Source organism: Lactuca serriola, chromosome 5, assembly GCF_051521515.1.
Source record: "Lactuca serriola cultivar US96UC23 chromosome 5, Lser_US96UC23_V15, whole genome shotgun sequence".
Lineage (NCBI taxonomy): Eukaryota > Viridiplantae > Streptophyta > Magnoliopsida > Asterales > Asteraceae > Lactuca > Lactuca serriola.
The window spans coordinates 302,256,494-302,274,257 of NC_136412.1; positions in this window are offsets into that span (position 1 = coordinate 302,256,494).

Consider the following 17,764-nt stretch of genomic DNA (forward strand, 5'->3'; position numbering starts at 1 on the left):
ATGTTTAAATCACGATTATGCCCTTCAGTTTTGTGACTGGGATACCGAGGATCACAAACAAGGTGTGAATAACCATGCAAAATGTGCTTGGTACTCCCTACTTTATCACCCAATCAATGTGTCGGTTAACCACACACGCTCCATTGATCTTATGATAAACATCGAGCCATCCTTTGCCATCCTTACTAGTCCAAGTTAATGTGTTGGTTAACCACACACGCTCCATCAATGACTTGGTAACGTGCAAAGTCCAATTTTCATGGATTAGCATCAATTTCACATTTTCCTAAAGTAACTAAGATTGGGAATTTAATAAACATTTAGTTACTTTATTATCATTATACTTAATGATAATTATAGTCCTATCCTACCCGTTCGACTAACGACCCTCCACCAGTCACGGAAGTGGTGGGTGAGAGTGGACACCCATTAAACTTCCATTTTATAGGCAGTAACATTATACCCCCCTTATAGACTGACTTCGTGAATGAGGCCTACTAACGGTAAGACTAACATGATCTTTTATATATATATATATATATATATATATATATATATATATATATATATATATATAAACTTATAATACTATAAAGTATAAGGGTTGAATTTTAAACTTTTAAAATTCTAGGGTTTGGAATTAAAGTACTCTAAAGTGACTTTACAAATTCCAAAACTTGAGGGCAAGTTTTGAAACTTGTCAAAACTTTTCAAGTCCATAACCTATGAGTTTTAATGGATCTTAAAGAAGGGACGTTTCATTTTCCATAACTTGAGGACAAGTTATGGAGCACATCAAAGGCCATTAAGATCATCAATTAAACTAACAAGTATGTCAAGTAATGTCCATGATCTATATTAAACTCATATAAACAAGACAATTCATATCAAACAAATTTCATGTAATTAGCCTAACCATATAAACTAATACAAAACATGAAACTTTCACAATTATCTTTTAAATTTGATTAGCATGATCATTACCACATGAAAAACAGGTTTATAAGTTCAAAAACATTTTAAGGTAATCATCCTAGTCCAATTCCAGCTTTAAAACTCAAAAATCTGCATCCAGGAGCAAAAACTCGGCGAGTTAGTCAGATTTATGAGAGGACTCGACGAGTTCCCCAATGGACTCGGCAAGTCCACTATCCAGAAAGCAGAAAATTGATTTTTGAAGCATTTGAAAGCAAGCATTTGAAAACTAGCCTAGTCTCTTATCCCATTGAAGGGTTTTGAGCATTCTAACACTCCTATGGTGTACATGCAACCCTAGATACCTTGGATCTATGTTTTCTCTATTATACATGCAAACTTTCAATTTTCCAAGGCATCATCCTAACTAGAATAATATGGAGTATATACAATACAAAAATTTAGTTGAATGACATACCTTTTGTTGTAGCTTGAAACCTTAAGCCTTTAAGAGCCTAGCACCCCAAGTGTGATGCCTGAAATGATTCATACAACACCACCAACAATGGAAGACTTGAGAGAGAATTCCTTACTTCACAAAATCGGCTAGCACTCTTCTAAGTTCACTTAGGTGCCAATGTTGGTAGCCTTAGGATCTCTTATATAGTGTGGAAAACTAGGGTTACACCATGTAAGCCTTAATGACTTTCCATATCCCTCATGCTCCATGGGTTAAAAACTCCATGAATCATCCATGGGTTGTCACGTGGGTTTAGCCCAACATAAGGAATCATGGATCATTGGTCCACACCATAAGAATGAATGATTTACCAAATCAACCCCTTATATTTGATTAGTCTCTTTGATCACAAAATTAATTCCAAATTAATTCTTGATCAATACTAATTAAATAATATGATTTTATATAAATACATTAGAACTTATAATATATTAATAAATCATAAATATCCCCTTCTCAAAAGTCCATCCTTTAGATTGTTCCGGTGCCATGCAATCCAAATGGACCATGTTACTCTCGGGTCAAGTACATACCAATTATAGTTATGGGCTTAGACACTAAATCCCACAAAGAGACCCTCAGAACCAAACCTCGCACAATCAAAGCTTGCATTTAAAGAAATGGCCCACAACCTCGCACTCCTAAAACTTCCTGAATCCTTTACAGATGCTCTAACAATAACTCTACAAAACAAAAATAACAATAGAATTTTATTATCTGCCAATGGAGACACCTGATCTTCTCAAAACTGGGTTGAAACCTCGACATGTGATATGATCTCCACTCTGGCCACCGAACTGATGAATAATCAATCTTGAACGTCCTTATGTTGAAAGACAAAAATGATTTACTGCGAAATAGTCTTTACCCCCTTTATAGTAGAAACCGATGCGGAAAACACCATCCATTTGTTCTATTTATCCACTGACGCACATCCAATCTCTTATCCCTCGAACACGAGAGGCTGTGTTGGGTTAAAAATATGGTATATACTTTACTTTTCTAGAAGAATGTATTTTTGTGTCTTGGACCGTAAAGAACTTGGTGTTTACGGTCGTAAGGTGTTTACGGCCGTAAAACCATTTACGGCCCATGTCCACCAAGCCCATGTTCCCCTTGTATAAATATAGGTGTTAGGGTGTGAGGAACGGATTGATGAACGTGAGAACAGAGAAACTAGAGAGCATTTTGTGTGTGAATCTTTTGTATCTTGAACTTTAATTCTAATCAATTCATACAGAGATTCATATTATTCTTCTTCTCATTCTCTTCTATTTGATCTGACATCATCCATTTGATTGAGATTCAGCACCATCAAACGGATCTGATTGATACACGGGCAAATTAGGGACTTACAATTTGTATCAGAGCCAAGTTGTATCAGTCAATTTTGTCAGATTTGGGGCATAATTTGATCTTATTTTCGAAATATTCTTGCGTTTTTGGATAGATCTCTGAAAAATAAGGGGGATTTGTTCTTCGTGTTTTTCATAAAAAAGGGTTTTTGATCGAGTTTTGGAGCTTCAAAGTCAAAAAATCGGTGTTTTTGGTCGGAGTTTGCGGCCGGCGGCTAGGGTTTCGGAGTTCATGGCCGGAGTTTACGACCGGAAACTGTTCACGATCGCCGGAGGATTGCGGCTGGTGTTTGTGGTCCGAGGAGTTCACAGCCTCGCAAGAAGCAGCCTCGCTCAGCACCTCGTCCTCGCATAGCAGTGACCAGACCTCGCATCAAAAATCATACGCGAATTTTGCAGGTGCCAGGTTTCGAACCCGCGACCTCCAGATCAACAAGCCTGCACCTTATCCAACTCAACTAGCCGATTCTTTGTTCCTTTCCTTTGAAATTTAAACTATAACTCGTCTTTCTCGCAGCAAGTTTTCCTATTTTGACACTTTTAGCCCGACACTCAATTTCTTTTAATTTTAAATTCCTTTTTCATCCAAAATTAAAATAATAATAATAATAATAATAATAATAATAATAATAATGATAATAATAATAATAATAACAATAATAATAATAATAATAGTTAAAAATAATAATAATAAATAAATAAATAAATTAAAATTAATAAATAAAATTATATTTTAATTTTTTACTTTTATTTTTTAACTTTTGACCTTAAATTTTGACTTTGACTTCCAAGTTTGACCTTTGACTTTAAACTTTGACTTTCTCGTTTGACTTTTAAATTTTCAAATTTAGCTTTTCGGTTTGACTTTTAAGTTTGACTTTTTCAAGTTTGCCTTTTGAGTTTACCTTTTAAATTTGACTTTTGAGGTTTATAATCAAAGGGTTTGACTTTTAAGTTTTATTTTAGCTTCTAGTTGTGCTTTTAATTGATTTTAAGGTCTACGAGGAAGTTGAAAACATGAAAGAGAGTCGTCAGGATATGTTAAGACAAAATTTCAACATTTTCGATTATATCCCTGGAGAAACCCTCGAAACTCAGTTGCAGCGATTTACCACACTCACTACTGAGATTAATATAGTTGGGATCTTCTTGTCTAAGTTTGAGATAAACAAAAAGCTACTGAATTCACTTCCGAAATCGTGGGATATGAACGTGGATATCATCAAGAAGACAAAAGATCTCAATCATCTTAGTCTTGCTGATGTAATTCAAGAACTTGATGCTTTAAAGTGTAGAAAAACAATGAGTTCTGAAAACATTCCGGTCACTGAAGTTACATGTACTCCAATTTGTGAAACTTTGATTAAATTTCTTCGGGAACAAATTGATTTGCTAAAAAGGGAAGTCGAGGACATGAGATATGAAGGATATCAACTCAGGAAATGACAAAAACCCCTAAAGGCTGAATTAGAAGCAAAAATCAAAGACTTCAGGAAGCTTCAGGAAGAGTATAGCAACAAGTGTGAAAATTATGACTATATTAATAGACAACTTGCTGCTGTAACTGAAGAACTTGACACATTGAAAATTAAGTGTGGAAAAATAGATGTCAGTTTCAAAAATTATATTGCATCAAGTCAAACAGTCGGGTCCTTATTTGAAACTCAATTAAAATTTAAAGATAATCAAAACAAGGGTCTAGGGTATGATAGTGTTCCTCTACCTTTCAATCATAACTACACATCCATCCCTATGACACAGGAAGAAATTGCCAAGGAGGCACATCTTCAATATGGCAAACGAGTTGGATTTGTGTCAGGAGGTATTCAGGTTGAAAATACTAATGTGTCTACTTCATGTGCAGGTAAAGTAGCAGAAGATGAGAACAAGGAGAGCACTACTAAACAAACCAACATCTCTTTGAACTCTGAGTCTGTTGCTTCGAACTCACCTGCTTCTGATCAACCTGCCGTTGAGAAATACAGGCCTCCAATTCCAGCGCAACAAAGTGCCTATTGCAAGTGTGCATCTGGCATCAATAAGTGACAAGGCAAGGATACGCCACTAAGGGCAGGAAGAAACAACTTCACAGTGAAGAAAAAGACATTATTGTCGAACACGTGGACACATTGCCAAAAACTGTCCAAATCGCACATACGTTCCCTACTATGCTCAAGGCTAACAGAATGCGCCAAGTGGGAGATACTTCAAAAGAAATCTTTCCAGGTTACATTCAGACAATGGTGACTGGAACGCGCAGAAGGCCAAGAATCAAACCCACAAGGTAAAGAATCCGAATCCCAAGGGAAAGAAGGAAATGTCGGCCAAGAAGCCCAATCCAAGAGATGCTCCAGTGAAACAAAGACCGGTTAGGTCAAAGTCATCTCGGCAGTCGGCTTCAAGTTCCAAATCAAGTGCCGAGACACCCATCAGATCGAAAAAGAAATGGGTTAAACCTAACTACCAATGGGTACCAAAGGCTCAATCTCCTAAATATCCTAATGATTCTAATATTTCTACATCTTCTATTTGTGACAAGCAAGATATGTCATGGGAGAGGGTATCGTGCGTTGATGACAAAGGTCGACCCAGTTTCAAAATGGACTGGGTTCCAAAGACCAACTGATCCCGCTCTGTGTCGGAGCAGCTATGGAGGCATATCATCACACTTTGGTTTGTTGGTAGTGGCTGCTCTTGGCATATGATTGGGGACATCTTTCAACTGTCCAACACTCGGAACATTATTTGAGAGTATGTGTCCTTTTGCGGGAAGGGAAGAAAGGAAGGGATCACTCATGGAGTTAGTGCTTAATGATATGAAGAATTTTCGGATCTGTTATGAGATTATGCTTGTTGTTCTCAGACCCTTAGAATGCAGATTCAATCGGTGACTTACGGTTTGAATTTTCTTCTCTATACTCCTGAGTTTTTCTTAAGCTGATTCGCTTTAAAGACTAATTTTTGTTTTAGGATAGTTTAAATTTGCGCATTTACTTTCGTTTCTCTCCTATGCACAAATTTAGGGGGAGAAATAAAAACAAAACAAAATTTAAAAAATTTAAAAAAAAATCCAAAAACATTACAAAATCAGAAAATCAAAAATATGGTGTTAATGGAATGTGCTTGTAGGAGATGTTTTGGGAAGTGATATAATCATGTGATAACAGGCAACCTAAATCTGTGTAAGGGACTGAATCTGAGTTGTCTGGGCTCTGTGTTCGATGCATCGGTAGGCACGAAATATTTTAAAATGGACTTGACTAGGGAAAGTTGAACCTAATGAATTTAAGGACTTGACAAACTTTGACCTAGTTAGATCCGTTTAACCTGATTTCATGACGCTCGGATAGGTTGAGTAGGGAGATATACATGGGAATCTACCGGTCACATTAAATAACCCATATCTAGAACTGTGGATTCACTTTTCCTCGATGTGCGGATTTTGTTCTTAATTCTGGTTGGATGGGGTGACTAGGGAATTCCGATAAGCTAGGTCTATAGATGGTTATTTTTTTTCTTTCTGTCTGTTAGTCATATATTGCCTCCTCTGCGTGATCGAGAGATCCGACCTGGACTGTAACATATGCAATTCTATCTCTCTGCATCTTCTATCTATGCAATTCTTTCTATCTGTTAGCCATATACTGTCTCCTTTGCGTGACTCAAAATCTGACCTGGTACACAGTATATGCACCATTCTCTTCTCAATCCCTCTAAAAACTTCAGTTAGTCATATGTTTCATCCTTTGCGTGATTGGAAGAGATCCGACCTGGATGTACAACATATGCATTCTAAATATATCTTCTCTCTTAATAATTGTCTGCTCACCCGATGTAAGGAGTACTCTGGAAGTCCTTGATGGCTGGAGCATATCAGGAAGCAGGAAACATGTTCTAGTACAATTAAAATTGAACACTTATTGATTGTCTGTAGATCTCGCTGCTCGATTTAGGTGGACAACCATATTCCTGGTTGTAGTCAGTTAAATGGTCTTAAGAAAATTTTATTTAAGAATTAGGGCCAATCATGATAATAAAGTTATAATTAGATATGTGCATGTATCATGTCATTGGTAAATTGTCCAAAATTGTAAAAAAAAATCGTGTTTAAGTGGACCACAATACTGGCGATCGATCAGACGAAGATGTGAATATAAGAGTACCGACAAGTGGAATAAGGTTGTCTAACAACTTTGATCCCAAAATCACAAATTTAATTACAATGGTTAAATTTTTATTTTAGTTAAAGTCAAATTATTTTTATTTTTTATTTAGTTACAGTGGTTAAATTTTTATTTTTATTTTATCTTTTATTTTTATTTTTTTTAATTTTTAATTTTTATTATTTTTCGCAATTAATTTTTTAAGCTTTTAAATTTTATTTTATTTTTACTTTTATTTTTACTGTACAAAATTTTTATTTTTAATTTTATTTTTTTGTTAAAATAATCCTCAGAAAGTTTTTTTTTAATTTAATTGTGTTGAAATTTGCTCAATATTGGGTAGTTATCAGGTAAAAAGACAAAGAATGGTAAATATGAGGGTTTACTGTCGGAATCCCCTCATTCATGAGATTCCGGCCGTAAACACTCCCATCACTCTCTCTCCCTTCGAAAATTTTTCTGTCAAATTTCGCAAATCTGCTTCAACCATCTCGTAGGTAATGAGTTCTAGATCACAAATATACGTTTTATTGTATCTTTCACCGTGGAATTTGAGTTTAAATCGAAGAAACAGGATCGACGGAGCTTACGGCCGTAAGCTTGGGCCGTAAACTCCGTTCTAGGGTCATAAAAAAATTGTTTATGTTTTATTTTTTGTTCAAAAAATATGAAAACCCCAAAAAATATTGTGTGCTAAATTTTCTTTTAGTTTTGTTTTGTCTTGAAAAGTGATTTCAGGTATAGATAAGACTCATGGAGATTGTGTCGAAAATTTATGAGCCAATGCTTCGTCCGTGATCATCGAAGATTTCTCATTCGAAGGAGCAACAAATGAAGATTGTTCTTTCAAATTCAATCTTTCAACCCCATAAGCAAGGTGAAGCTGAAATTGAAGATTATGTGACGGATTGCATTGAAGCCTCCTCAATCAGTCTGCTGTTATCTTAAACCTGCTTAAGTGATCCAGAAAATTTGTTCTCTTTGATGTTCTCTCTGACGATTCTCAAGCTGAAAGCAGCATCTTTCAAGAATCAGTACAAGAAGCCTCCTCACCTAATGTGCGTTAAGAGTCAAATCTTGAAGAAAATCTCAAGTGCTCAAGATGAAGTGATTCATTGAAGATTCATCAAGCACATCTTGAAGTTGTGAAGAATTTGAAGATAAATGCTGAAGCAAATTTCACAATGAAGATTAACAAGAAAAGCCAGCTACTTTTTAGGGGGGGGGGGGGGGGGGCTTGTTGGGTCAATTAAGAAAAAAGGAAGTTATAAACCAAGGGGGAGATTGTTGGGTCAAAAATATGGTTTATACTTTACTTTTCTAGAAAAATGTATTTTTGTGTCTTGGACCGTAAACAACTTGGTGTTTACGGCTATAAACCCATTTACCGCCCATGTCTACCAAGCCCATGTTCCCCTTGTATAAATATAAGTGTTAGGGTGTGAGGAACGGATTGATGAACGTGAGAACAGAGAAACTAGAGAGCATTTTGTGTGTGAATCTTTTGTATCTGGAACTTTAATTCTAATCAATTCATACAGAGATTCATATTATTCTTCTTCTCCTTCTCTTCTATTTGATCTGACATCATCCGTTTGATTGGGATTCCGCACCATCAAACAGATCTGATTGATACACGGGCAAATTAGGGACTTACAGGCTGGAAGAACATAACCCCATTGCATAAAATGACATTCCAAACCATCGATAGACCACCCATCCTCAGGTTGCAATCCTCAAGGCGATCAACACAATCGCTTCATACTTACATCCTACGACTCAAACTGGAACTAATTCGAATACATCGTTCGACATCCTAGGATCAACTAACTCGTACATGTTAGCACTATTTAGGCCCAAACTATAATGGCCACTTAGGCCCGAACAAGCACCAAGTTCATCCTTATCCATAGAAACCATAACCGAAAGACCGATCACACGATGGTGGGCTACAACTAACCCTAGTGTTATACCACATTGTCTACCAACAACAAGTTCCCTAGCAGCCTTGTGACGTTTCCTGATCCTCATACAAATCTTGTGCTTCTAGTAGTACGGGCCTATACTACCTTCCAAACCTATCCATATGTGTTTTAGGAATCATCCCAAGGTTTTAGGTCACTACACTCGACCATAGCTATATGCACCACACACACCTATACGATCAAAAGAGCCACAAGCTACACTTCCTAGATTCTCATTCTACGACTCTGCTCAAGCACAAGCCCCAAACTAGCATATTCTAGTGTGTTTCCTAGGTCACTAGGAATTCCACCCCCAACTTTTCTATCCCACTAGAAAGAAAATTTTATCAATATCAACCAACTATAATATGACTACTAACCACATGCTACTAGAATTAGGCAGTCCTTCGACTGATAGATCCTGCACTACAATGGTTGGATTCAAACAAGAGGTGTGCAATACCCCAGACCAATCAATCTAGGACTATCTAATTCTAAGGGCATGCAGTCCTAACGTACTCACATAATAGGTAACTAATATCAACATATATTTAATATAGAACAAAGCAATCAACAGTCAAGCAATCAATCTAACATGCAATACCTAGGCTATAAGGCATGTTAAATATCAAGCAATTCTAACATGCAATTCCTCAAGAGATCCTTAGCTTATCCACTAGTATACATTTCCAACAGTCCACATGTAACACCCATTTTCTAGATCGGATCGACTTAGGGCTTCAAGGAGTCAAATGCATGGTTTTTGGGTAAAATCAAGGCTCACGGCGTGACCATAGAAGGTTCATGACATGAGGAGTGATTAAATAAAGATTCTAATATAAACTGAGCTCACAACATGAGCAATAAGAGCTCATACACTACAGTCCAAGCCCATGATCTTTTAGGGTTTCCATCATCTTTAAACCCCATAAACTCCATTATAGGGTTCCAAACCAACCTCCTTCATACCTAAGCTCAGTAAAACCGTAACCCTAACCTCTCTTTGTGTTTCTTGAGCTTTTGGAGGAGTTTTGTTGGTTTGAAGAGGAAGAGATCACAATGGAAGCATAGTCTCAGGTTGGAAGTTTTGTTTGCAACCTTTAGCTACACTTCTGGACCAATTTGAGTAATCAATATCCAAGATTTATGTTCCCTTACTGCTAGATCTAAGGTTTTATGCATATTTATCCAAGATCTTAAGAGTTAAAATGTTGGGACTCCATAAAGTTGGAAACTTTATGGGTCCTTAGGGTCACTTGATGCTTATATGTCATGGATCTAAATGTTGGAGGATGTTTGAGTCCATGCATGAGAAATTACTTCCTTTTCTTCATACATGACCTAGCTTGAGCTCAAGTCTTGTATTGGATATACAAGGCCTTAAAGCATCGATTTTTATGATCCTTGGAGTGTTAGGAAGTCTCCTGGAACAGATGGATTAAAGGCTTAATGGATTAAAAAGTTTTTGGAGCAATATGGCATTCAGATGGATCTCACGACATCAGGAGATGTGCGTCACATCATGAGAGTGGTGAGACCTGACTACTTTGTCTTGAAGTGGCTCATGATGTGAGCCATATATGGTCACATCGTGAGGGTCTACTGGTTGTTGACTTTCATTGACCGTTGACCATTGACTTTTTGACGAAGTTTAAATTTGGGTCAAAATTGAGGATTTTAGGCTATTGCCTGAGATTCTATCTGGTTATGGTGTTAGTGGATTCATGGGAGCAAGCAATGTTGAGAAAGGGATCATATCACAGTGTCTAGGGTTCTTTGATTCAGGTGAGTTTCGCCTCACTGTACCGTGGGTCGAAGGCACCAATGTTGACCCACTAGTTTTGGTTATCTGTTAGCAGAGGAATGCCTTAGGGATTGTATATAATAATGTAGAATAGACTGAGGACTCTTGATCTAGGATCTTTTACCTTTTTCTTGTTTGGTTGTGGTTCTAGAGTAAGATCACCTGTCCGGGTGACTATCTCACCTCTGAATATATACGGTTATGTATTCCTAGGATTGTTGGTAATTAGTATGTTGCTTTGTTAGTGACATGTTAGGTTTGTTTCCTGGTAATTGACAAGTTGCTATGTTGTAGTGACCTGTTAGATATGTATCTTGGTATTTAGGGGGTTACTATGCGGCAGTGATCTGTATATCATTATGTCTATTTCTACTTGTTGGTTATCATCTAGTGGAGTGCCCTGGGGATTGTCTGTGATCATGTAGGATAGCCTGAGAACTTTTGATCTAGTCTTTCTTGCCTGTTCTTTGTTTTGTTGTGGCTTTAGAGTAGGATCATTTTTTCGGGTGGCTGTCTCACCTCTGGTTAATTATGGTTACACATTCTATGGAGGTTGGCTGGTAGCAGGACAAGACTAGTAGGCGGTGGCGAGTTGTATGATTGATGTTTGCCTATATTATGTGCCTACTTGATCTTTGATTGTTTATATGTCGACATATTGTAGTAGTGGGTTGAGGTGGTCCTGCTTCCTGTTGTAGGCCAAGATAACCGGTACAGGCCGACTGTAAGCCGTAGGCATGGAGGCTCGGGAAGAGCGGATGTGTTGAGGCGTAAAGGCCAACAAACCCTAGGTATTCCAACCCGATGGCTGAGTGGACCCGATGCATGCTTGTATGTTTATCATATGGGGTGTTTTAGGGGAAACTCATTAAGCTTTGTGCTTACCCAGTTGTTTATTGTTTTAGGTATCATCGGTCATCATGGGAAGGGGAAGGCGTGACTGTACACATTTATCAACAACAATGAAGATTCCCACGCTTTAATATTATTCTGATTTTTATAAATGTATTTGTAATGAACGGTTTTCTCCATAACGAAGTTATAATTGGGAATATTTACTTAAATAAAAATAAAAATTTTTGGTTGTGAAAAAGGAACGTTACACCACATACCATCAAATATATATATATATATATATATATATATATATATATATATATATATATATGTATATATATGTATATATATACCATGGATATTTTGGGAATCACTTTCCTGTTCGATCTCTGTCTGACTGTACACATCACATTCTCCTTGTTAAAAATTAAAGTCGAATAAGAGATCCATGTTCATGATCCCCGATAAACAATTTGACAACAAAATGACAAAGAATCGAGTTCCGGTCTCTAACCCAACTATTTCCTTAAATTCCTTTTTGAAAACATATATGAAAATTCTCGCAAGGCATACAGTACACTTGGACCACTCTCCTGAGCCTACAACATGGGGCTAGACCGCTCTCTTTAGGCCTACATTATAAATTAGACCACTCGAGTATCTTGGGTTACAACACATAATATGACCGCCTCAACCCAACCACAATATGTCAACATATACAACAAAAAAAAAATAACAAGCAAACATAGGAAATCATAACATATATATTAGTCTAACAGATCACTACATCATATTAACATCCTACACACAAAGGATACATACGACAATACAAAGTATAGTGAGAAAATTTACCTCACAACAAAAAGAAATCACCATAGCTTATAGAAAGCGAGGCTCAACAACCACCTAATCACATAACTCAAGGTCAACCACAACCTAAGACCCAAGACCCTAAAGTTTGACCCAAAGTCAAACCTAGTAAAAAGTCAACAAAAGTTAAAGTCTAATTAGCAACACATCGAGCTTTCTAAGAGCGCCCAATAGTCACTAAGGGATAAAATGGTTGACCCTTTCAGCAAAACACCTCGCAACAGAAAACCCTAAAAAAAGCGTCCCACGCTTAGGCTAATTTTTCAGTGGCTTATGTCTTAATCCATTAAGATAGGAATCCAACTTCTAGATCAGAACTTCCACAATGTCCTAATGGATAAAGCTTCTATATTTCTACATTAATATGAACCTAAACCAACAAGATCTAAACTTGAACATCATAAAGGGCCCAAAAAACAACCTATTTTTCATGGCAAAGAGAACAAGCTCCACGGTGCCAACTTTCTTCATAGAAATGGTCCAAATAACAACTCTAGGTGCTTAGAAGGAGATGGAGTCATCACTAGTCCAAGCTGACCACCATTTTGATTCAAACGATCATTAATTCATGCAAGAAAGAGATGGAGTCATCACTAGTCATCTCTAATTTCCCGAGTTCTAGATTTCAGCTTTAGCTTCAAACGAACATAACTTCTTCATTCTAGCTTCGTTTTCAGTGATCTTTTTATGCAGGCGAAAGTATTGACAAACCCCACAATCCTATCTGCTTATTTTTTACTTAAAACATACCGAACTAAAATCATTAATTCATGCAAGAAGCCCGAAATATCTCCTTTCCCATTTTACCCTTTTGCTTCAAAGAACAATACGGAGGCTTTAAATGATCAGCTTTATCAATATCCGATAAGGTCTGAACTCTATTCTCTTGAAGCCCAAAACCTTTAGTCGATCAAATTACAGCCTGTTATCCTAAAATTGAAAACATCTCGAAACTAGGCGTTATACTTATAATATATACTAATCATATGTGATTAAAGCATTAAACTATCGACTTGTTATTAAACCATGTTATTCATGTTTGAATAATAATTAAAAGTTCATACTGTTATTTTCTTCATTTATTGAATGTTGGACTGAAATATTATTACAAAAAAAAGGCAAAATGTTTATAAAGATATCTCTAGCGCAAACATTGGCCGGTAGTTAGATTCAATATTTTAAAAACCGGTTTTTTAATTCAATCGGTAGAGTGACGTTTTCCGGTTTAACCGGTTCAACCGGATGGTCAAACCGGTTCTATATTTTTATATGTTTTTAATTATCCTGCATACGTTGATTATAAAACTTGTAATCTTTTTAGTATTACAAACGTAAATAGAATGCAACATATAAAAACAATCATTATACAAGTCAAAATCAAACAAATAAGCGAAAACAAACACAAAAATCTAAGATTGTCCGGTTCAACCCGGTCCATTCCGGTTCAACTCAACCGGTTGAACCGGTTTTTTACCAAAACCGGCCGGTTCAATCCGGTCAGGAAATCCTTATAAAACCGGTCCAAATCGAACCGTCCTCACCTCCGGTTCCCGGTTCGAGCCGGTTTTTAAAACACTGGTTAGATTGGATTCCATAAAAAATAAAACCACCAGTACCTAATCTATATAAAATTGAAAGTTGTACTGAAATTGCAAATTTTGGGAAACCAAAGGGACAATTTCTATAACTTTATATTTTGTAATATTATTATTTTCTTCATTTATTAACCCCAATAATCCCATCCATCTTCAACTTCGCCGGAAACATTTCCCTTCCTCGCTATTTTCTTCTTGTCCACACTCACTCCGCCATGTGGGAAGCAGCGCGTGGTGAAAAAACCACAACCCCAACTTATGTTCCGTCTCTTTGGAATTCTAGTGCAAAAGTGATATGAAGCTTATCAAATCATCGATTTCAAAATCCGATTTCAGAGAACGTCGATCAAGTATGGATCTTCGGAGGCGGAGAAACCATGGTAGGTGTGGCGTCCGGGGTAATTAATGGGAGAGATTGCAGGCAGTCGAAAATGCAGCGATTTTCATCGAGATCTCTCTTTCGTTTTGGGTTTACAACTTCCACCAAACTTCAGATCCATCGATTTTGTTATCTCTTAGACTCTTCCACTAAATGGTCGACGGAGAAGGAGAAACAAGATTCAGTACAGTTTCTTATTTCTGTTTTTTATATACTTAATTACTTATCCAAAAAAGAAGAAACCAGATATCATATATATGGTTAGTTTTTATTTTTTTTACTTTCAGTTACATTTTTCATTCTGAAATTATATTCACTGGAAATTGCTGTATATATAACTGCTGACTATTTTACAGATTTAATGCAGTTTCAAGTACGATTTTTTTTTTTTTGTCGCTCAAGTAGATTTCATATGTGTCTAATTCTTTTTTTTGATTGATCATGTCGAATTGATTGTAAAGATGTGGTATTTAATTACTACTTTTGATTGTGTTTTGTATGTTTGAACATAAATAGTTTATCTTCTTTTATTACTCAATCTCCCCCTCTTAAATTCTTCTGAGAATAGGTTTCAAGAACACAAAGAGGCCCCCCTCTAAGAAGTGTACGTCGGTGAACTTTATGGAAAATGAGAGATGAGGATGGGACCATTTAAATTGTAATGGAATAATCACGGAAAATAAGCTTTCTATAAATACATGTCATGAAATAAGTACTATTTAAAAAAAAAAAAAAAAAAAAAAATCCAAAATACCGAACTTTCGAACTCAATTATTAATATCGTACATGTTTTTGTCTGGAACCTTTATGTCACAAGATGAAGACTTGAACTCAATTATAAGTATCGAAGTAGCTTTATTCGACAAAAAAGTTTTTCGGGATTACAAACAAGGAAAAAAAGTTGAGCTCAAATTATTGGTTTTAGGTCTACTTATTGAATTATTGATGATGTTTCTTGGCTCCAATTGTGGGATCTGTTCCAAATTCCTCTAAATACTGTGGAAGAAGACTATATATACATTTGTAATACTGTGGAAGAAGACTATATATACATTTGATGATGTTTCTACGCTTATAAAATGTCCTTTTTTTCAAACTACAATTTTCCTCATTGAGATGTTATGCAAGTTGTCGTCATGCAAAAAATGGCCACAGGGGTGTTGCGCGCAATGACCCACGTGGTCCTGAATATTGACTCCACAAACAGGTGAAATAATGATTGTGTGGGTCCAACCATAAGGGATGTTGCGCGCCAATGACACATAACATGAGAAGTCCTCCTAGGAAAAACAATAATGCCTCATAGAATGCCTATGTAAGGGAAGAGAAGCCCTTCAAAGAGTAAACTATAAAGGAAAACAATAATGCTACAAAGAAGCCCCTTAGGCAGCAATAAGGTTTAATACATTGAAAAGTAGGCCCAAAAAATACAAATAAACCCATTTACCAGAGGACTCTTCACTTGCAGTTATAGGGTCTCTTGAAGCCGGAAGTTCCATTTGAGTGTATTGAATATCATCAAAGTTATTAAACTATGACCAAAAAGATCCTCAAAAGGATGGGGAACTTTAGAAGATGTCCCCCATCTTTCGAAGTCGCTCATTACAAAAATTATGGTAAAGTAGTGTGAATTTCTTAAAGGTTTTAAATATTTGTTCAAATGCTTCAAGAATATTATATAGTATCAGTATAAGATTGCTAAAACATAATAATAATAATAATTTTTATTTACTAACAAAAAAGACAATACCTTAATCTCAATTTGCCACTCTTCTTCTTCCATATCAAATATGTTAGTTATTAGATTATAAACACTCCCCGTTTGTTCTTTAGCTTCAACCAAGCGGCACACTTTGATTTTAGATAGTCGTAACATTTTTTCATTTTTTTTATTCACTATAAAATTGTGTTATATTTCTATTTTTTAGCTACACTCTTCCACGAGCCTGATTTCAAGCTACTCCTTCCACATCTATTAACTGTCATTTCATGTAAACATGCTTCAAGAAAGGTTTTCTTTACACCTCTTGTTTCCAACCAATTTTAAGGCTCTTTATTGAATGTCTAGGATCAATTCAAAACACCGAAGCACCATATTTTTCAATATTCATTAGAGCAAATCCAGATTTCAAGCATTTTAAAAGCAATCTAATTTTTCAGCATTATGATTTTTCATATTTTCATAGATAACATCAAAATAAAAGCACTTTAGCATAGGGAACATCAAAGCAAAAGCATTTCAAGCCAGGTTTTTAACATTTTAGGTCAAACTTCAAAGTTCAAGCAATATGATTTTCCAAAGTTCATACCAAAATTTTGATTTTAGAGGTGGTGTCAGAAAAAAAAAATCAATGATTTTATATATAAAAAAAAAATTGATTTTAATGATGGTTTCAACAAAACAAACGATATCAGTGATGGTATTACCGATTTCAAACCAAAGAATACAAATTTAGTGATGTTGGCAATGGAGGCGGAACTAAAGGTCGTGATCATAACAAGTGTGGTGTGGGAAGATCGACTGGTTTCTAGGGAAAAGGGACATATTCGTCCAATAGGTCATTCCAATATATTTTAAATCTGATTCATTAAGATGCAATATTTCGACGATCAAAACGTTATGAATTTACCAATTCAGAGTCGGCCTCTTAATATAAACTCTTTTGATGTTTTCCAGATAATTTAATTACATATAAAATACTAGTATATTTCTTATTGTAATGCAGAAAGTGAAATAAAAGTCAAATGTTGTCTTAGTAAAAAAAATGTTATTGATATTTATTATAATGAAAAGATAAATAAATGATTTAATATATATAATGCACATTATTTTTTTATTCATCAATAACAATTTTTATTAATAAGTTAATGAATAAAAAATAGTAAAAAGTGAACAACATAAAAAGAGAATTTGTAACATATAAAAAGATTAAAAAGGTTAAATACTAAACTTTTTAATTTAAATACAAAGACAAGTGGGGCTATGTAGAGATGGAATATTAAAGTTATTATAAACATATTTTTTATGTGAAATCATATCATTAGAAATTATAATGGTGTCATTAGCAGAATCTTTAGTTGATATTTAAGTCAACAAATTTGTCGATTTCTTTTTAATGAGCGTGGGTCCCTTCTTTCTATAATTTGGTGACACACAGTCGCTTCCTTATCTAAGTTGGGTTCCTCACAACAACACAAAAGATGTCGTTTTTTGCTTTTGGAACAAGACTTTATAAAACACAAATCTCATCAGACGCGTCAATGGATGTAATGGGGACCCCATTCTTCTTTTCCTTTAAAAAAGAAGTCCACTTTCCACACCACGTGTACATTTCTTTATTCCTTTTAATGAATATTAAAAA